This window comes from Sycon ciliatum, chromosome 3, assembly GCF_964019385.1.
Source record: "Sycon ciliatum chromosome 3, ocSycCili1.1, whole genome shotgun sequence".
Taxonomy (NCBI): Eukaryota; Metazoa; Porifera; class Calcarea; order Leucosolenida; family Sycettidae; genus Sycon; species Sycon ciliatum.
The window spans coordinates 31,881,729-31,900,400 of record NC_088645.1 but is presented as its reverse complement, the minus strand read 5'-3'; positions in this window follow the sequence as shown (position 1 = coordinate 31,900,400).

Below are 18,672 nucleotides of genomic sequence, written 5' to 3'. Positions count from 1 at the left end.
CTTGTTCAACCTGCGCAAAGCCCAGATTCGAATGCTGATGACCATGCATTCTTTCAGAAGTCTGCAGTCCAATGCCAGTCTCTTGGCTAAAGAAAGTCGACTGGACTTTCTAGCCGCTGCCGTTCAGTGCTGGTATCCATTAGAGAAAATAGAATCAGTTTGGCTGTGCCTTTACTCCTCGTTTCGCGGAGTTCTGGAGAGCGAAGATGAAACCAGGGAGTCATAAAATATTTTTCACGGCTCCGTGGTGGAAACGAGTAATCGCCATCGTGGCGGATCATGCAGCTTGAAAGCCAACTTACTTGAACGACGGCGACATCAAGGCCAGCGGAGTGTAATCAAAGAAGCCGAGGCAAGGCTGAAACGAGCTGAACAACGACTCGAGAGAGATGACGACTCGCGTACAGCAGATGACGACTCACGTGCAGCAGATGACGACAGTGACGCAGGTCAAAAATGAATCGAGCGAAAGCGACGCAAACTGAACTCTCTGCTCATTTCGCCAACAGTTTCTCTTGTAAAGACGCTGTACATAGGCTCAATCACCTTCGTCCAGTGATTGGCAGTTGATACAAACTGTTCTTGACCTGTTCTAAGCATTTTCATATCCATCAAAATCCATCACGAAGTTTTTGTTAACGGAGGAAGTAGTTGTATTCCCGGTATGCAGTCACTGTCCTACCCAATATTGTAGACAGCAAGCTGTTTCAGCCATAAAGGCCCCATCAGTATAGATAGTGTAGTTGGATTCCCAGTATGCAGTCACTGTCCTACTCAATGTTGTAGACAGCAAGTTGTTTCGGCAATATAGGCTATCTTCTTTTTTTCATTGCTTTTGGTGCGTGTTTGTGGCCGTGACGCCGAGACCTCAGGTCGCCAGAGTCATCAATGCCCCACCATCACTGCTGCGTCTCGGTGCAGCGCCTGCTCATTAGTTGTCACGTTTATCCTAGTCTCTGTACCATTGTCTTTACTTATCCTTTTCGAGCTGGTTATGTGAACATAGTAAAAAAAGAAAATAGAAAAAAGCCCCATCAGTACAGCTATGAGCTTTAAAATTATTATTATTATAAGCACTATCACAATGTAAGCGGTGATGCCTACTTCACTTGTGCCATTCAGGATGATGATAAAGAGAAAGACAAACAGAAAGCTCAGAATCTTGAAGAACAATGCTGCAGAGAACAATAGCTGTGATCGATAGGATGCGCTACAGAAAGGTGAAAATTACTAGTTCATTGATATAATAGCTGGTGAGCCAAGACAGAAAAGGCTGGCGCACCCTGAAGGCAACTTGCTAGGACCAAACTGTTCAAACCACTCCACACCGATTATTCAGAAATGAGCTTTAAAAGCAGATTAAAATCAAATTTTCACCAGTTGTAGTCTTCGGGGTGCCAAGTCGAATGGTCTTGATCCGAGGAAGCTAAGACGCTCCCTTCCTCCTTTATTCCCACTCGAACTCACCACTTCCACCGAAACTGGGTTACTGCACCCTATTAGATGGGAATTTGTATGCATTTTCACTAACAACGCCATTTTGTTCTTATATAAACGTAGATGACCGCGATAGACTCATATGTTGTAGTCTTTTGGATGCCGAGTCGATTGGTTTTGGGTCCAAGAAGGCCGCAGTGCAGCGCTCCGCCCTCATTCCCAATCGAACATGATTGAATAATCCATGTGCTCATGCATATTTGTTGCACATTTTTGACTCAACAGTATTCTGCTTATAACCGTAAGTGTTGGAAAAAACGGATAACTTCAGCCCTCACCATCGTCTACACGGATTTCAAAAGCGTCGACCTCCATTTTGAAAACATGGTGGCTGGCCGCGCTACCCGTAGGCGCACGTGCCCACCGCGTGTCTTAGCGCGAGCTTCGAGCTAAAGTCAGTAAAGATCATGTCGCCCACTCATTTTCCTGTGTTTCCCCATTTCTTCGAACTCGCTCAGCTTTTGCTTCAGCTTTTGCTTCGCTCGTGCTTCAGCTCCACGCTGTAGTCTGAGTTTAGTTCTCTTGTCTTCTTCCAGCAGAATACTGCAAACTCTACAGCACGTCGAGCTTCTCCTAGAAGAGTTTCTTTTGCGTCGAGGCAGACTGTCGATCGTTTCAGTCCTATCTTGCCGTCGTCTCATGAGCGCCCCGGAAAGCAACAGTATCTATTTTCTTGTCGTTCCATTTTCTGGCGAACTCATTCACCTACTACTTCTTCCTTTATGAAAGCTTCAGGTGGCTGAGTTCTCCCACTAGCGACAATCATGCCTTGGAAAAGAACAGGATATTCCTAAGGTATATACAGCCAGTGCAGTGATGTCAGTGTACTGCACTGCAAAAAGCACCTGCATGTAGCTGTGTACTGCGCGTAGTTGTTGTTTGTTTTGTCGAGAAAGAATCCCTTTCGCACTCGCGCGGGCCGCGAGGGCGCAGCACGGAAACAGGTCTATTGAATTCATTTCTTGGTCGATTTTGACAACCAATACGTCGTTGTTTTTCTTTTTTCACTGGCTATCCTTTCTCCGCTTCCGAATTGCGATGCCGTCCACCTGGAGAACCTTGAAGTGAAACGAGTGGAGGCCGGTTTCGGAGGTAATTTCCGGCCAAACGGCAATCAAATCGAAAAATTCGAAGCGGACGATCTGTTGGTATCTATCGAAAGAAGACGTTGGTCCATAAAAAATCTTTGGAAACTACACCATATGAACCAAGGAATTACGGTAAGTTTGAGAATTTTGGTACATTAGCTGTACGCTGATTGGTCGATTAGCGCGACCGTTGAGAAACGGGCCAGTGACGCTTTGTACAGCGTTGGTGAGGGCTGAACTTGTAAACTTTTGGTCCTCTTTTTTAATTTTGAAATCGTAACTGATGCAATACACTGGTGCTACACCATTTTATAAACTTGTATTTGTACCAAAGGTCTAGCGCCACATGAATTTCTTTCCTTCCCCAGAGCTAGCTGGCCCCCAAACCCTGTCAAGTTCTACCAAAATATCTACTGACTAGGTGGTGGTAGTGGTGATGGTATCATTTCCATTAGCTTCAGTTCAGCGAGGGAAAGACTCCAACACAGCAAACTGTTGTCCTTGTGGCTACTTTCTCTGTTAACAAAAACTTTGTGATGGATTTTTGAGGGACTGGTTTGCGCACAAACTGCCATAAATTGAGTCGAAATCACTCTCTCGGCCTTAGCCATGAAAGAGATGCGATGCAAGGAAAGCGACCTTTCACAACAAGCCGAGCGGAATCGATGGTTACGCTGTGGCAACACAGGTGATGACAGCTATGGCACTGAGTTTGAGAGTGGTAGAGAGCGATAGAATGGAGCAGCAAGCCCACATAGTGAGCAAGTTCCGAGCTGCTCTAATCCCACAAACACAATGAAATGATTCTGAATTCAAGCTAAACCGTCACAGAGCCCAGATTTGAATGCTGATACCATGCATTCTTTAGAAGTCTGCAGTCCGACGCGAGTCTCGTGGCTAAGGAGAATTGAGGGGACTTGCAAGCCGCTGCCGTTCAGTGCTGGCAGGAGTATCCATCAGAGAAAATGGAATCAGTTTGGCTGTGCCTTTGCTCCTCGTTTTGTGTAGTTCTGGAGAGTGGATGTGAAACCAGGAAGTCGTAAAATATTTTGAGGACGCCCTGGTGGAAACGAGTTATCGCCACAGCGGCGAACCACGCAGCTTGAATGCCAGCTAACTAGAACGACGGCGACGTCACCAAAGTTCAGCGACGTGTGATCAAAGAAGCTGAAGCAAGGCTGAAAAGAGCTGAGCAAGAACTGCGAGAGCTGACGAGAGAGAGAGAGATGACGACTCGCGTGCAGCAGATGACGACGGCGACGCAGGGTCAAAAATGAGTCAAGCGAAAGCAACGCAAACTGAACTCTCTGCTTCGCCAACAATTTCTCTTGTACAGACGCTGTACATAGGCTGAACTACCTTCGTCCAGTGATTTACAGTCGATACAAACTATTCTTCACCTGTTCTAATTGTTTTCATATCCATCAAAATCCATCACGAAGTTTTTGTTAACGGAGGAAGTAGTTGAATCCTGAGACACAGTTAAAGCTGTCCAGCGCAGTCCATGATTGCTGGATCAAGCGAACAGTTAAAGGGGAAGTTAAGGCAAAAATTAAAATTTCACCAGTTGTAGTCTTTGGGGTGCTGAGTCGAATGGTCGTGGTCCGAGGAAGCTGAGACGCTCCCTTCCTACTTGAATCCCAATCGAACTCGCGTACTTCCACCGAAACTGGGTGACTGCGCCCTACTAGATGGGGATTTGTATGCAAAATGTCACTAAAAGCGCCATTTCGTTCTTATAAAAGCACGGATGACCGCGATTGGCCCATATGTTGTAGTCTTTTGGACGCCGAGTCGACTGGTTTTGGTCCGAAAAGGCTGCGATGCGGCGTTACTCCTTTATTCCCAATCGAACATGGTTGAAGAAGCAGTCAAGTGCTCCTGCGTACACCAGTCACCTGGTCACCGTGCCTGCAGGGTACAACTTACTAGCCTGTTTGACCTTTTTTGGGTGCAGTCCTGTCACTCGAGTTGAACTCGAGTTGAACCTTGGTGTGAAAGTTGTCACCTGCTGGCGTGGTGACCAGGTGATTTGGGCACCCAGGACCACGTGACCGCTTCTTCAACCATGTTCGATTGGGAATAAAGGAGGAACGCTGCATCGCAGCCTTTTCGGACCAAAACCAGTCGACTCAGCGTCCAAAAGACTGCAACATATGGGCCAATCGCGGTCATCCGTGCTTTTATAAGAACGAAATGGCGCTTTTAGTGACATTTTGCATACAAATCCCCATCTAGTAGGGCGCAGTCACCCAGTTTCGGTGGAAGTGCGCGAGTTCGATTGGGATTTAAGTAGGAAGGGAGCGTCTCAGCTTCCTCGGACCAAGACCATTCGACTCAGCACCCCGAAGACTACAACTGGTGAAATTTTAATTTTTGCCTTAACTTCCCCTTTAATCTTTCCAAAAATCCAACTGACAGAAACATGGACTGCATACAGGAAAGGTTTCCACTTTCTACAGGGAAAGTTCCGTAACTTCGGTGTCATAAAAATATACTGCTAGGTCATGAACTAGAATCCCTGCTGGACTTCAGCTGTTTATAGGACATCGATTGCCTGCTGATTCAACATATTTTTGAACAGAAATGTTGAATCAAGCGTGGATGTTATTGCACGAGAGATTCTCCTGTTGCTGTCCATCAACTCCTCATTTCCTCCTCTGGGGTTTCTCGTGCATTTGCGTTTTCACTCCAGCTATGGTCATCACCAGGTGGGTGCAGTAGACAGACGTGCAAAGATTTCCCATGGTTGGTCATTGATGATCGTCACTATGCGCAACTTCACTATAGCTGGATAGCAGTGATTCCAGTCAGATCATGCTCCTGACGGTATGTACATGTCTACTGTGCAGTTTTCTGCTGGTCTGATGGTTTTAGTGCATGTGTTAGTGATTACGTCGAACAGCATTGGTAAGCCATTATTACCTTGTTCGCAAATCTAACTTCCTGCCCCCACAGATTGTCTGCATTCTACAGCTGTAGTCTTTTCATGTCTTTGGTGACCATAATTATAGGGTTCACGGCTTGCCACTAAAAGCACCCGTACGTGCGCCTCCACTTTGGATTATGAACGCTCGCTACAGGCCGCGACAGCGCCTATCAAATTAAAAAAAATATTGACTCGAAGTCTAGCCGCAGAGCGTACTTTTTGAATTTTTCCTTGGCTTCAGTGGCTTCACTTCACTCGGGCTTTGCATTTTTGCTTCGGTTTTTCTGACTGACCTGGACTTGATGATGGCGGCGGTGGCTGTCTTGGCGAAAGATCCAGTTCCTTCTGAGGCACTCTGTCGTCTTTTCCTATCTGCTGAGGTTCTGGCAAAGCGCAGCTGCATCGAACCTGACTAGATGTAGCTGCACGCATCCTTGCCCTGTACATCTCGATCTGTTGCTCTTCTTGCTGTTTGGCCGCTGATGCCAAGGAAGAAAATATTCTTCCTGTAAAGAGGCCGAAACTGAGCAAGGGAACGTCAAGATATGTAGGGTATATAAAGAAAAAGAAATGTCATGGTCGTTTCAGCAGCTCACGACAGCCAACACGCTCCATCGTGTCGGGATTGGAAGTATCCAGCACGGCTGTTCCGAGCGCTGCTGCTCTTGTTATTCTTCTTCTTCAGAAATTCTGCACACCTTGTCGGCCAAAGTACGTGCGCGCGTGCACGGAAAATAGATGCGCTGAGCCGTTTTTTGTTCGATTTTGACAAATAATGGCTTTTTGTTTTGCTCTCGACCTTGGCTATCCTTCTACCGTTCAATATTTTATGGAAACGCAACGGCTCCCCCTGTTTTTTTTAGCCGAACTTAAGCCAAAGTTACTGGTAAACCCGGAACTCCTTAGAAAAAATACGAACGGTGAAGTCTTGGAACGTCTTTCGTGCGTGTGGATTCAAAAATTCAGGCAGTTTGAGCCAACCGTAATGAATCCCGTAGAGTTGAAAGTGAGTGATATTGATGGGAAAATGCGATTTGAGCACTGACCGATTGTGTGGTACAGTATATGCACGCACCTGTCACGTGCAAGATGTAGCCGGCGACGCTAGGATGTCAATCCGTGAACCCTAAATTATCAATGGGAAAGGGGAAGCCTAAAATCAAATTTTCACCAGTTGTAGTCTTCGGGGTGGTGAGTCGAATGGTCTTGGTCCGAGGAAGCTGAGACGCTCCATTCCTCCTTTATTCCCAATCAAACTCACGCACTCCCACCGAAACTGGGTGACCGCGCCCTACTAGATGGGGATTTGTGTGCAAAATATCACGAAAAGCGCTATGTCGTTCTTATAAAAGCACGGATGACCGCGATTGGCCCATATGTTGTAGTCTTTTGGACGCTGAGTCGACTGGTTTTCGTCCGAGAATGCTGCGATGCAGCGTTCATTGCAGCAGCGTTCCTCCTTTATTCCCAATCTAACATGGTTGAGCAAGCGGTCATGTGCTCCAGCGTACACCAGTCACCTGGTCACCGTGCCAGCCTAGCGCCTACAAGGTACAACTTACAGCCTTTTTGACCTTTTTAGGTGCACTCCTGTCACTGGAGTTGAACTCGAGTTGAACCTTAGTGTGAAAGTTGTCGCTTGCTGGCCCGTTGATCAGGTGACTTGGGCCTTGAGAGTTTGAATCCACTGGTTGTCATGCTAACTGTGCACCTGCTGTCGCGATACTCTGTTGCGCGTGATGTTCACTGTGATGCACATAGCATCCAAGCTGCGACTGCAATACTCATTCTGAATATAGTTTTCACGTGCTCCTAGCTGCCATTGGGAGTTGCACTTGGGTGTGGGGCAAGTCTGCAAAAACCCTTCCCCCTCCCATGGCTCTCCTATTCAAAGACCTTGAAATGCAACCCTGCTGTGTTTGCCAGTACGCTTTTAGTTTACGCAGACTTTAGGTATAACATGTCTGATTCTTACGTGTCACCTTGTAGATTGTCTCTTGAGGCCCTCTGGAGTGCTCCACAGTCACCAGTGGTGTGTACTGTCCAATAGAAGAGTTGCTGGAATGGATTCTTGCTAAGTACTCCCACTCTTGTGTGCAGTACCCCATATACACCACCCCTGTCTACATCTCTTCTCCACTGTTCATTGCTCTACTTAGGACAGATCATGCAAGAAATATTTGTAGCAATGGTACCATCTTGGACTGCCAAAGGGGGAGAAGGTTGGACCTATCAGTCAATAATTCAGCTTACAACGATACAAAGGTCAAGGTTATTATGGCCTTGATAACAAGTCGAGGTAGGCCTACTTTGTGAACCCTGTAAGTCGATTCAATAGCAGTTATGGACTACATAATGGGAAATTTCAACCTTCCTTGCCATCATTTTTGTTTACACCTTCTCCCTATACTTGTGTGAGTTTTTTTGACGGGTGGTTTCTCTTAGCTGCCAGCCACGTAATGGATGGTTTCTTGTACGGTGTGTGTGTGGGAGGGGGGGGGGAGCTATGGTGAGCTACGTTCTGTGTTGTGTGTTGTGTGTTGTTATGTGTGTGTTATTCCAGGTCAACATGTCATGTGTCTACATCCTTCACCATCCTCTAAAAGGGAGCAATACATTGTGGCAATCTACGGTTGCGGCAGTGTTTTGCCAAAAAATGACAGGTGTTCCGTTCCATCCTGGGCTTGGAGGGATACTAGGCAGGGCAGGGGGGAAAAGGAGATCTGCTGGTGATTCCATGACAATTCCGGTTTCTGGTCTAAACAGGCTGGAAACAAAAACAAATATTGCATAGATGTGTGCAAAATACTTGTGAAAACGTTGCTTGAGGTCCATGGCTATGATGTTTTCGTCACAGCAATGGGTTGTGAAGAAAACAAATCTGATGTCTAAGGTGCAGACAGCGATTTTGAACAGTACGGTTGGTATTCAAAAGTTGCATACTAGAGCGGATTTGTGAATGGCAGACAGGAATTGAACATAACCACCAAAGACTAAATGTTCCATCTCCATGTTGTATAATTATAAGGAATGCACCGTAAGTAAATAACATTTGTGCGCATGATATTGAGTTTGCTTGATACTCAGCTATTGGTTTCCCACCCTTGCATTGAACAGAACAATCCCTGATTAAAGTTGTACCTGCATGGCTGCTTTTTCACTCCAAACAGATGCCATCACACTGCCGAACATTGCAGTGCTATTACATAGTTCCTGGCTTGGACTGAAGAAGCAGCCAGATGATGCGGAACAGTAACATCAACCCATTACACTCCCATCAATTTCCATCACCATCACCACATTCTACTTGGTCTATCCTAGCATTTCATTTATTCACTTCTAAACTTTGATCTGATATATTTGATGCGTGTATTTTTTTTTAAAACTTTTATCTCTATGCATGGGGAGTGTTGTCCCTGGTGCATGCTGGGTTGGCCATTACTGCAGTGGGAGGACATGGTCTTTGGTGCATGCAATAGGTTGGGCCCTGGGTTAGTTAGGTACAGATCAGGGTCAGGTAAACCCTGTAGGTCATCTCTTCAACATCCAACACTACGCTACGACCAGATCAAGGCGCGGTGGGCCCACCTCCATTGTATTTGGTAACTATGTCGTTCTGTTTTGTACCCGGTGTATTGTACCACACCATGTTGTGTTTGTAACCTTGTTTCCTTTCTTTGCATGGGTTGGAACCTCTTTGTGTGCAATGGGTTGGTCCCTGGTGCATGTGGGTGGGTTCACCTTGGGTACAAGGGAGGTTTGGCCCTTGGTGCATGCAATTCTTGGGCCCTGGGTTAATTAGGTATAGATCAGGGTCAGGTAAACCCTGTAGGTATTCAACCTTCAACATCCAGCACTACAACCAGCTCAAGGCACGGGCCCACCATCATTGTCTTTGGTAACTATGTCGTTCTGTTTTGTACCCGGTGTATTGTACCACATCATGTTGTGTTTGTAACCTTGTTTCCCTTCTTGCATGGGCTGGAACCTTTTGTGCGCAATGGGTTGGTCCCTGGTGCATGTGGGTGGGTACACGTTGGGTGCAAGGGAGTTTTTGTCCTGGATGCATGCAATGGGTTGGCCCTGGGTTAGTTAAGTATAGATCGGGGTCAGGTAAACCCTGTAGGCCATCTCTTCAACATCCAGCGGTGCGCTACATCCTGCTCAAGGGTCTTCCGTTACTGTCGTCTTTGGTAAATATATCCTGGTATGTATACTAATTTGCATGTCATCAAAGTGCAGGGTGCAAATCACCCATTTTTCTTCCCTATTTTTAAGGGTTTGGTTAAACGCAAGCCAGTTCAAATTGATTTACGTGCAATACTTTTTCTTTCAACTAGGCTGACAGAGTTTTGGGGAACGTGCTCAACATGGGTGGTTGGGTGGGGAGGTGAGATAAACAAACAGCAAAAAAGCTGCAATTGGCATTGTTATTCAGCAGCTTGCTTGTGTTGGGTGCCTTCTCTTGACCTGTGCATGATGTAAATTTAGTTGCTATTGCATGTTTCAGTGAAGCTGCTAAGTCTAGGGAATTCCATGCAGCAGTGGCCATCTTAGGCCGTTGTTGCATGGGCTTGTGCTGCTAAGCGATTGTCTTATGTTTTGCTCACAACTACCCAGGTAGGTGGTAATGGATCCATGCCGAATCTCACCCAAGATTTCTAAACCTGGCAGCATATTGCCAGATGGTAATGTATACCTTGAAAACAGGTGCGTCAGAATTGCATGTGTTGTGTGCATGTTGATCCCCCGTGCATGAGATGTCTTTGCAATTAGCAGATATAAATGCATTTGCTCTCTTGAATCTGAATGACCCAGTTTTTGGGAATGTGCTCAATATAGGTAAGTGGTGGGGAGATGAGATAAGCAAACAGCAAAAAAAGCTGCAATTGGCATTGTTTATTATCATGTCTCCAGATGCTTGCTTGTATTGGGTGCCTTCCTGCCTGCTCTAGTTACTTGGCAATTACAGATTTTTTTGCCTATTTCTATCCTGCTCACAATCCTTCAAAAACACCAATGTACTGCATGTGTCTGAAAGTCTCCCCTTCTCAAAATGCCGCCATGAGTCTGATGGTTGTGTCCACGTGTGATTCCACCCATGCATAAGGGACGTCAGCGTCAACAGCAATGCCGTCAACACCGTCACTGCTAGGCACACACCCCTGCTATCAACACCATCAGTTTCGCTAACGCCAGGGATGGGGGCAGCGGACACAAGTCCCCATCCCAACTAACTACAAGGTAAATATCACAAGGTGTTGTGTGCCAGCAATTTATTACCTAGAGACTTTGCGCATAAATAGTATGGAGGATTAGTAAGACGAAATTCGCGTTCGCGTTCGCAAACATTTTTCAGTTTGCGAACTGGATTGCGAACTTTCGCATTTTTCGTTCGGAAAAGTAGTCGGATTCGACTCGTGTCAGGGCAGTCATAAATTTACCACGCTGTACTGTACACCATGTACGTCATGTTAACGTCATGCATGTGCGAATTCTGTTTGCTAATCCTTTTCATAACGTGAATTCCGTCACTGAGTTCGACTTTCCTTGGAGAGCGAATGGGAACGCGAATTTCGTCTTGCTAATCCTCCGTAGCCTTACAATGAGATCGCCATTAGTTCGTTCTCATTATATTCCAAGGCGTTTATTACACATGGCCGCAGACGTCAGTGAACTGAAAGTCGTGCAATGCTTTGAAATATAGAGTGATACTCTTTGTTGTGGATAGAAACCTAGCAGTAGTGACACAGTCGATATCTCCACTAGCCAAAGAGGGTGTGTATAAATTTCAAAACAGTCCTTCCTCGTCAACCCTGCTACCTATTGTCCGTTAACCACGGTGAAATGTTTCGCCCTGCACAGGTGCAAGTACTGTCCATTCTGAACATGTACCAGTGCAAAACACATTGGTTATAGAAACACCTGACACATTTGCTTTTCCACGCGTGCGCTTGGAAAGAGTTTGACAGAAATGAGACACAACTTTATTGCGGGATATATTTACGGCACAGTCGACTCCACTTGTAATGAACTCGAATACTCTAAAAGCCATAATATATGTAATGAAGTGCTAACTTTAACGAGGAGAAATCTGTCGTTAAAATAGAAATCGTTACACAGAAATCGATAAATATACCGTCCTATTGACCGTTGGGGATGAGTGAGAATCGTACACGTAAACTAGTCAATTTGGGGAAATCGTTATATATGCGCCTCGTTAGAATAATGGCTTTTACAGTATAGGGAATTTCGTGATATAGCGAAACATAGTTCATGTCCATGTTTAAACCCACACAAAACTAACCCTTTATAGCGAACAGGTTTCGTTTATAACGAACATTATCTTGTAGGGTTGCACGTTAGCCAAGTGCACTCAGACTGCCATGGGCCACACATGTCACTCCTGCTACAGAGAACTTTGGCTAACATGTATATGGGAGTAATTATCTTGCACAATGGTATTTGTTATATTTGGAGTCGACTGTTATAATTATACGTGTGCACCTTGACAGTGTATGCAATTGTGCAGTGATGACATACGCCAAGTGTTATAGTGTCTTGATGCGAAGCGCTGACATTTACTTTCCATGTCAATGTAGATTTTCCCAGTACAGGAACAGTTGCATCTCCTCGGAATAAAGGACGTCATGGAATCACCAGCATCTCCATAGTTCACTCTAAAATGCATTCTGCAGTGATAGAGAAATGGCTCTATTTTGTGGCTTTTGCAGATATTTTCACAATTTCCTTGCTCAATAGTGCCACTTGAGGAGCCATTTTTCGGATCTGTATTATGCAAAGCCCAGATGGAACGGAACACCTGTCACCCAGGGTAAAATGAATGTGGAAATGGGGAGGCAGATAGTCAAAAAATATTAACAGAAAATTAAAAAAACTTCTAAAAACTGAAAATAGGGGTGAACCTATCGCCAAATTTTTCAGGATGGTCCACCATTTTATTTGTGACGTCACTGCATACACTGTGATATACATTACACACTGTGATGCTCACCATAGATTTGAATACCTGCCACACATTCAGATACCCACCACACATTGACATACCCACAATACATTCAGATGCCCACTACACATTCAGATTCTTACCACACATTCAGATGCCCACCATACATTCAGATGCCCACTACACTTTCAGATACCCACCACACATTCACATGCCCACCACACATTCACATGCTTACCACACATTCAGATGTCCACCACACATTCACATGCCCACCACACTTTCAGATACCCACCATACATTCAGATGCCCACCACACTTTCAGATACCCACCATACATTCAGATGCCCTCCACACATTCAGATGCCCACCATACATTCAGATACCTGGCATACATTCAGATACCCGCCATACATTTAGATACCCGCCATACATTCAGATACCCACCATACATTCAGATACCCGCCATACATTCAGATGCCCACCACACATTCAGATACCCACCATACAGTCAGATGCCCACCATACAGTCACATACCCACCACACTTCCAGATGCCCACCATAGATTCAGATGCCCGCCACACATTCAGATGCCCACAATACATTCAGATACCCACCATACAATCAGATGCCCACCATACATTCAGATGCCGCCACAATACATTCAGATGCCCACCATACATTCAGATGCCCACCATACATTCAGATGCCTGCCACACATTTAGATGCCCACAATACAACATGAGCCGAGCCAAGCAAAAAGGTAGCTTAGGCACAATTTTTGGAATTTTATTTTTTCATGCCAAAGTGATGTCTACCTATCCAACTTCCATCATGGAAATTTTGGTGCCCATCTGAAATGTAAATGTGCCATAAATAAGTATACATCTGAAATGTATATGTGCCATAAATAAGTATACATGTACATTGCGCACATGTCACAGCATGCCTGGTATCAATGACACTAAGGATTTGAAGACCTGCCCAAACTCCAAAAACATGGGACACCAAGTGGAGACAAAGCCTAGCAGGTGTGGAAGCAATACAAGAAGAACGAGCACTTGTTTTTTAATTAGAATAATAATAATAATAATAATACAGCACGCATATAGCTCATATGAAAAATCAAATGAGGGTCATGCATCTGTCGACAACGTCGAGCCAGTGCGTTCTGTCTGAGGCAAGTTGCTCCGCTTCCAAAAGAGACATATTGAGAAGTAAAAGGCTAATTAGAAGATCCAAGAAATAAGAAATAATTGATCTATGTTTCTCATCTCATTTCATCACGCAACACGAATTTTCATATCCTTCATGTTGTGCACGAGTCTGTGACTATTTTCGCTGGGCTGAGAAACGCCGCATCTTACCAAGACAGTCCGTCATACTCTCTCCAATCACCTACACCAGAATGAACAGTTACTAATCCTTTCATGTAGCTCGTAGTGTTGTGCCAGAGATCGAGCTCCATTGGTCCCTTGCACGTAGGTCCAGCAGACTGCACATCGCTTAAAAGCGGCACTGATTCTTTGTCCGTGCTAGTCCATGTCACTCTCCTTCCCTGGTGTAGGTAGTGGTAGAAGGCACCACGGGACGATATGCTAGCAGGTAGAGTCAATGCATCGCTTCGTCGTGTAGCACTATTGGCCTTGAAATGAGGAGATTTTGGAATACAGTACGCCACGTCATGAACATCTGAAAGTAGCCGAAACAAAGTGAAACATCGCAGCAAGAGCCAACTCACTACGCAGCTTGTCAGAATGATAGTCGGACAGCTTGTATACGTCTCCCCATAGCTATACTAGCCGCTCTCGTCATGGCCACGATGAGAAATACGGTCATTATGAATGAGCGAGACTTCCTCGTCAAGTAGGGTTGGGCGCACAGGGAGTTAAAGTGTCGTCCTGCTCACCTCCACATTCTCCAGAACGCTCCATTATGATCTCTGGCAGCGCCGAGAAATCACCACAACGATGAAAGAGGGAGCACTGAAGAAGTGTTGCTCAAAAATAGAAAGTCCTCTTTCTTCTTCTCGACTGGCAAACTATTTACTTGAAAGGGTGCTCGAAAGTGAATATTTTTGCAACTGCGCTCGAGTAGATTGTTGCCAACTGTGACGTTTTGGTGATTTTCTCGATTTGTTGGCAAAACGCTAAGCCACTTTTTAGCTTGGCGCGGCTCACATTCCAATGCCCACGATACATTCAGATAGGGAGGGCCCAAATATGCTCAAAAATTTCGCATATTATGCTTTTCGCATATTGGCCATTTGTTTCAAAATATGCTTCGAAATCACACAAAAGCAGAATAATATGCTCGAAATATGAACTGATATCAGTGATAATTATGCGAATTCTTTCCTCCTTGTAGCAAAATATGCTACATTTGGTACAATATGCTAGATTTGCTACTTTATGCGACCTTGAGTCGCGGACACTCTCTTCTCGGGTCAAAGTTTCGCCACGTGTTTGAATGAGCATTTTTCCTTCCGGGCTAAGTTTGGAAGTGTTCCCTGACCGAGCGTGCCGTGGTAAGTTTCCTTGTCCATTTCCGCAATCTGCCCTATAATTATGCGAATTCTATGCTCCTTGTAGCAAAATATGCTACATCTCGTATGCTAGATTTGCTACTTGGTCCGCCCAGTTAAAATTGGCGCTTATCTTCACACTTGTCTCAGGAAAGAAATACTAATATTTGAAGCAAGCTACGGTCACAAAGCACTATATACATGATTATTTACATGTCAGTAAGCAACTCAGTCGAAAATTCAAGCAAGTTACACATCTTCCTCGCCACTATCGTCGCTGGAGGAAGAGCTCAAAACGTACGATCCGGACAGCTGCTGCACAGGTCGTTTCATAGCTTGTTCCACTTCTCCTCGTCTCGAATCACGCTCAAAGGCAGTGCGTGCCTGTCACCTTCCCATCAGAAGCTGAGTGAGACTGCCCGCATGTTGACTGTGTTATCCCCGTTCGTCGCAATAATGCGACTTTGTTTGAGACAAAAAGGCAACGCCATATCAGTGTCCTTTTTTCAAATCGCCTCTTGCGCTTGTCGGACTTGCTGATCAGCACCCGTACCCACGCGAGCCGCTGGTGCTTGTACATGCAGCGCAGTGATAGCTTCCGCTTGATGTAGCACCTGTGCGTACTGCACCTACAACGCCGTGCACCAGGCTTTTCGGCTAGTTTCCTGAAAGTCCTTTGCACGAGTGTTTCTCTCAGGACTTGGTGTTTCCTTTGATTAGCTCCTTTGCCCTGTCCTCTGTGAGCTTCAAAGTGTGTCCGCCGGATTGGTCTCACTTACTGGAGACATCGACATGAGCTGCAGTTTCTTCGTCAGCGATTTGCTGGTGATAGCCCTTCACTAGGCGCTGTACTGTGCAAGCACTGAAATTCAAGCTCGCGAAGCGCTTTTTCAGCTTTTCTATACCTCCCCAGAGTAAACAATCCTTGCCATCAGACAGCTGGAAGTAGACAGAAACTGTATTCTCCATCGCTCTGAAATGCGAACATCCTGACCTATTTTACGGACTCGAGCGGAGGTTGCAGTGTTTTCTTGCGCTGACGGAAGTGTTCGTCGGCGGCAGCTCCGTCAAAAAGACTCAAACGAACTGATCGCAACTTCTGTGATGGTTTGTGCTGCCATGTCGTCGGATGCAATGGTCAATGGTCATGTTCGGATGGTGAATCGGCGGTTCCATGCCGTATGGCACAGGCAGAACACCAAAAAAACAAGTGAGAAGATAAGCGCCAATTTTAACTGGGCGGACCAAGTACTTTATCCGACCTTGTGTCAAAAGGACCAAAATATGCGCAAGCATATTTGGGCCCTCCCTACATTCAGATACCCACCACAGTGTTACCAAATGCGCTCTACCCCCAAGCGTATTTCCCAGTGCCATTTTTCAGTTTTGCGTCCTCGTTTTTTGGGTCAACATTTTGACTGATTTGTAGTGTAATTTGGAGGAACAAACGAGATACTGTACAACTACTTTTCCAGTCACAGAGTTCACTTGTGAACCTCACAAATTCAGTACAATTTTCAACCTCACCAGGTCATAACCGTGGTCTACGTAGCTTGATTATCACAATCTAGGGCTCGTTGGAAAGCTCTTGGCAGGAGCAACGCCATTATGAAGCTGCCACAAATCAGGCGCCGTAACACAGCTAAGTCGTCTTCAAGCCTAATATGCAAGCATATTTGTCCCATCATCACCATTCCACTCTCCTTCATCACAGAACGCTCAAATGTTTTTGACGCAATTCAGACTTCAACCGGCTACGCCATAATGATGTGCTCAGTCGCTCCAAGAGCATGCGAAAAGGCATTTTCTCCAAACATGACGAAGAGATCGATCAAAAATTTGGATCTGCCGAGCTAGGAATACCGGAACACGGCGCTTGATATCTCTGGAATCCAACATCGTCACTCTTCGGCGATTGTTGCATTGGACAGCTTGGAGGTTTCGCTACCACGTAGACCCTTCGAGTGTTGAATTTGCACAAGAAACGATGGAGTTACGAAGTGTTGTGATCACAGGAGTGTGATTCCCACCTATTAATACAATGTAACGTCATGTACATGTACATGTACATGTATGTGCTGTGTACATTATGCGTCATGGGTCTCTTTTTTATTATTGTTATTCTGTGTTTTATGCATGTTTTGTGAGCGGATCTCTCATGTCATCGCTAACAAAAGTTCTGCGTGCTTACTGATGTCCAAGCGCATGGGCACAGTTTCGTACACTACAATTGTAGGTTTTTGGATTCGGATATTTGATTTGAGTTTGTTTTGGACAAGAACTGAAACTAGCACCAATGTTGTCTTGTCTAACTGAACCCAACACAAAGGTTTTAGTAATCTATCATACACGATAGTTTGCGGAATAATTAAATAATTCGATTGAAATCCATACTGCGGACAAAACTACAGACAAATGCGGGCGGTTGGCAACACTGCCACCGTACAGTACATTCTGATACCCACCATACATGTACATGTACATTCACATGCCCATCATACATTCAGATGCCCACCACACACTCAGATGCCCACCATACATTCAGATGCCCACCATACATTCAGATGCCCTCACTCCACATTCAGATGCCCACCACACATTCAGATGCCCACCATACATTCAGATGCCCACAAGACATTCGTAGTGGGTAGCCGAGTGGAGGCACGGCAATCAACACGAATTCACTTTAAATCGAACTTTCTCAGGTACACACCTGATTACATGTAAAAAGGCAAGAAAGAGAAGCGGCAAGAAAGAAACCTTCTCCGGTGGACACCTGGAGGTCAGAACAGCTCTTCTGCTCGGCTCTGTTGCAGTTTTAGAAATCAGAAATCAGTTGTGTAGAAATCAGTAACGCCCAGCTGCTTTTATAGGGCGACAGACGTACGGGAATACAATAAAATATACGCTATAAGTAGTCAGCTACAGTTCAGTACTAGCAAGGCAGGGCACTACATATTCAGATGCCCGCCATTCATTCAGATGCCCACCATACATTCAGATGCCCACCATACATTCAGATGCCCACTATACATTCAGATGCCCAGCATACATTCAGATGCCCAGCATACATTCAGATGCTCAGCATACATTCAGATGCCCACCCATACAATCATTCTGATGCCCACCATACATGTGCACAGTCATGTACATGTACTGTAGCGGACATGGAAATCCCTCAGCACGTACAGAGCGCTGCTTGCAGTGCAAGTCTTGTTGATCCGATGCGACCAGCGCACTAGACCGCATACTACTTACTAGTACAATGCATGTGTATCGCTTATCCACGCTGCATGACCAGCGCACTGGGGCCGCTAGACGTGTGACCGGATTTCCATGTCCACGACAGTACATTCAGATACCCACCATACATTCAAATGCCCACCACACATTCAGATGCCCACCACACGTTCAGATATCCACAACACATTCAGATGCCCACCACATATTCAGATGCCCACCACACATTCAGATGCCCACCATACATTCTGATACCCACAACACATTCGGATACACACCACACATTCAGATGCTCACCACATATTCAGATGCCCACCACACGTTCAGATGCCCACTGCCCACCATACATTCAGATACCCACAACACATTCGGGTACCCACCACACATTCAGATGCCCACCACACATTCAGATGCCACCGCACAATC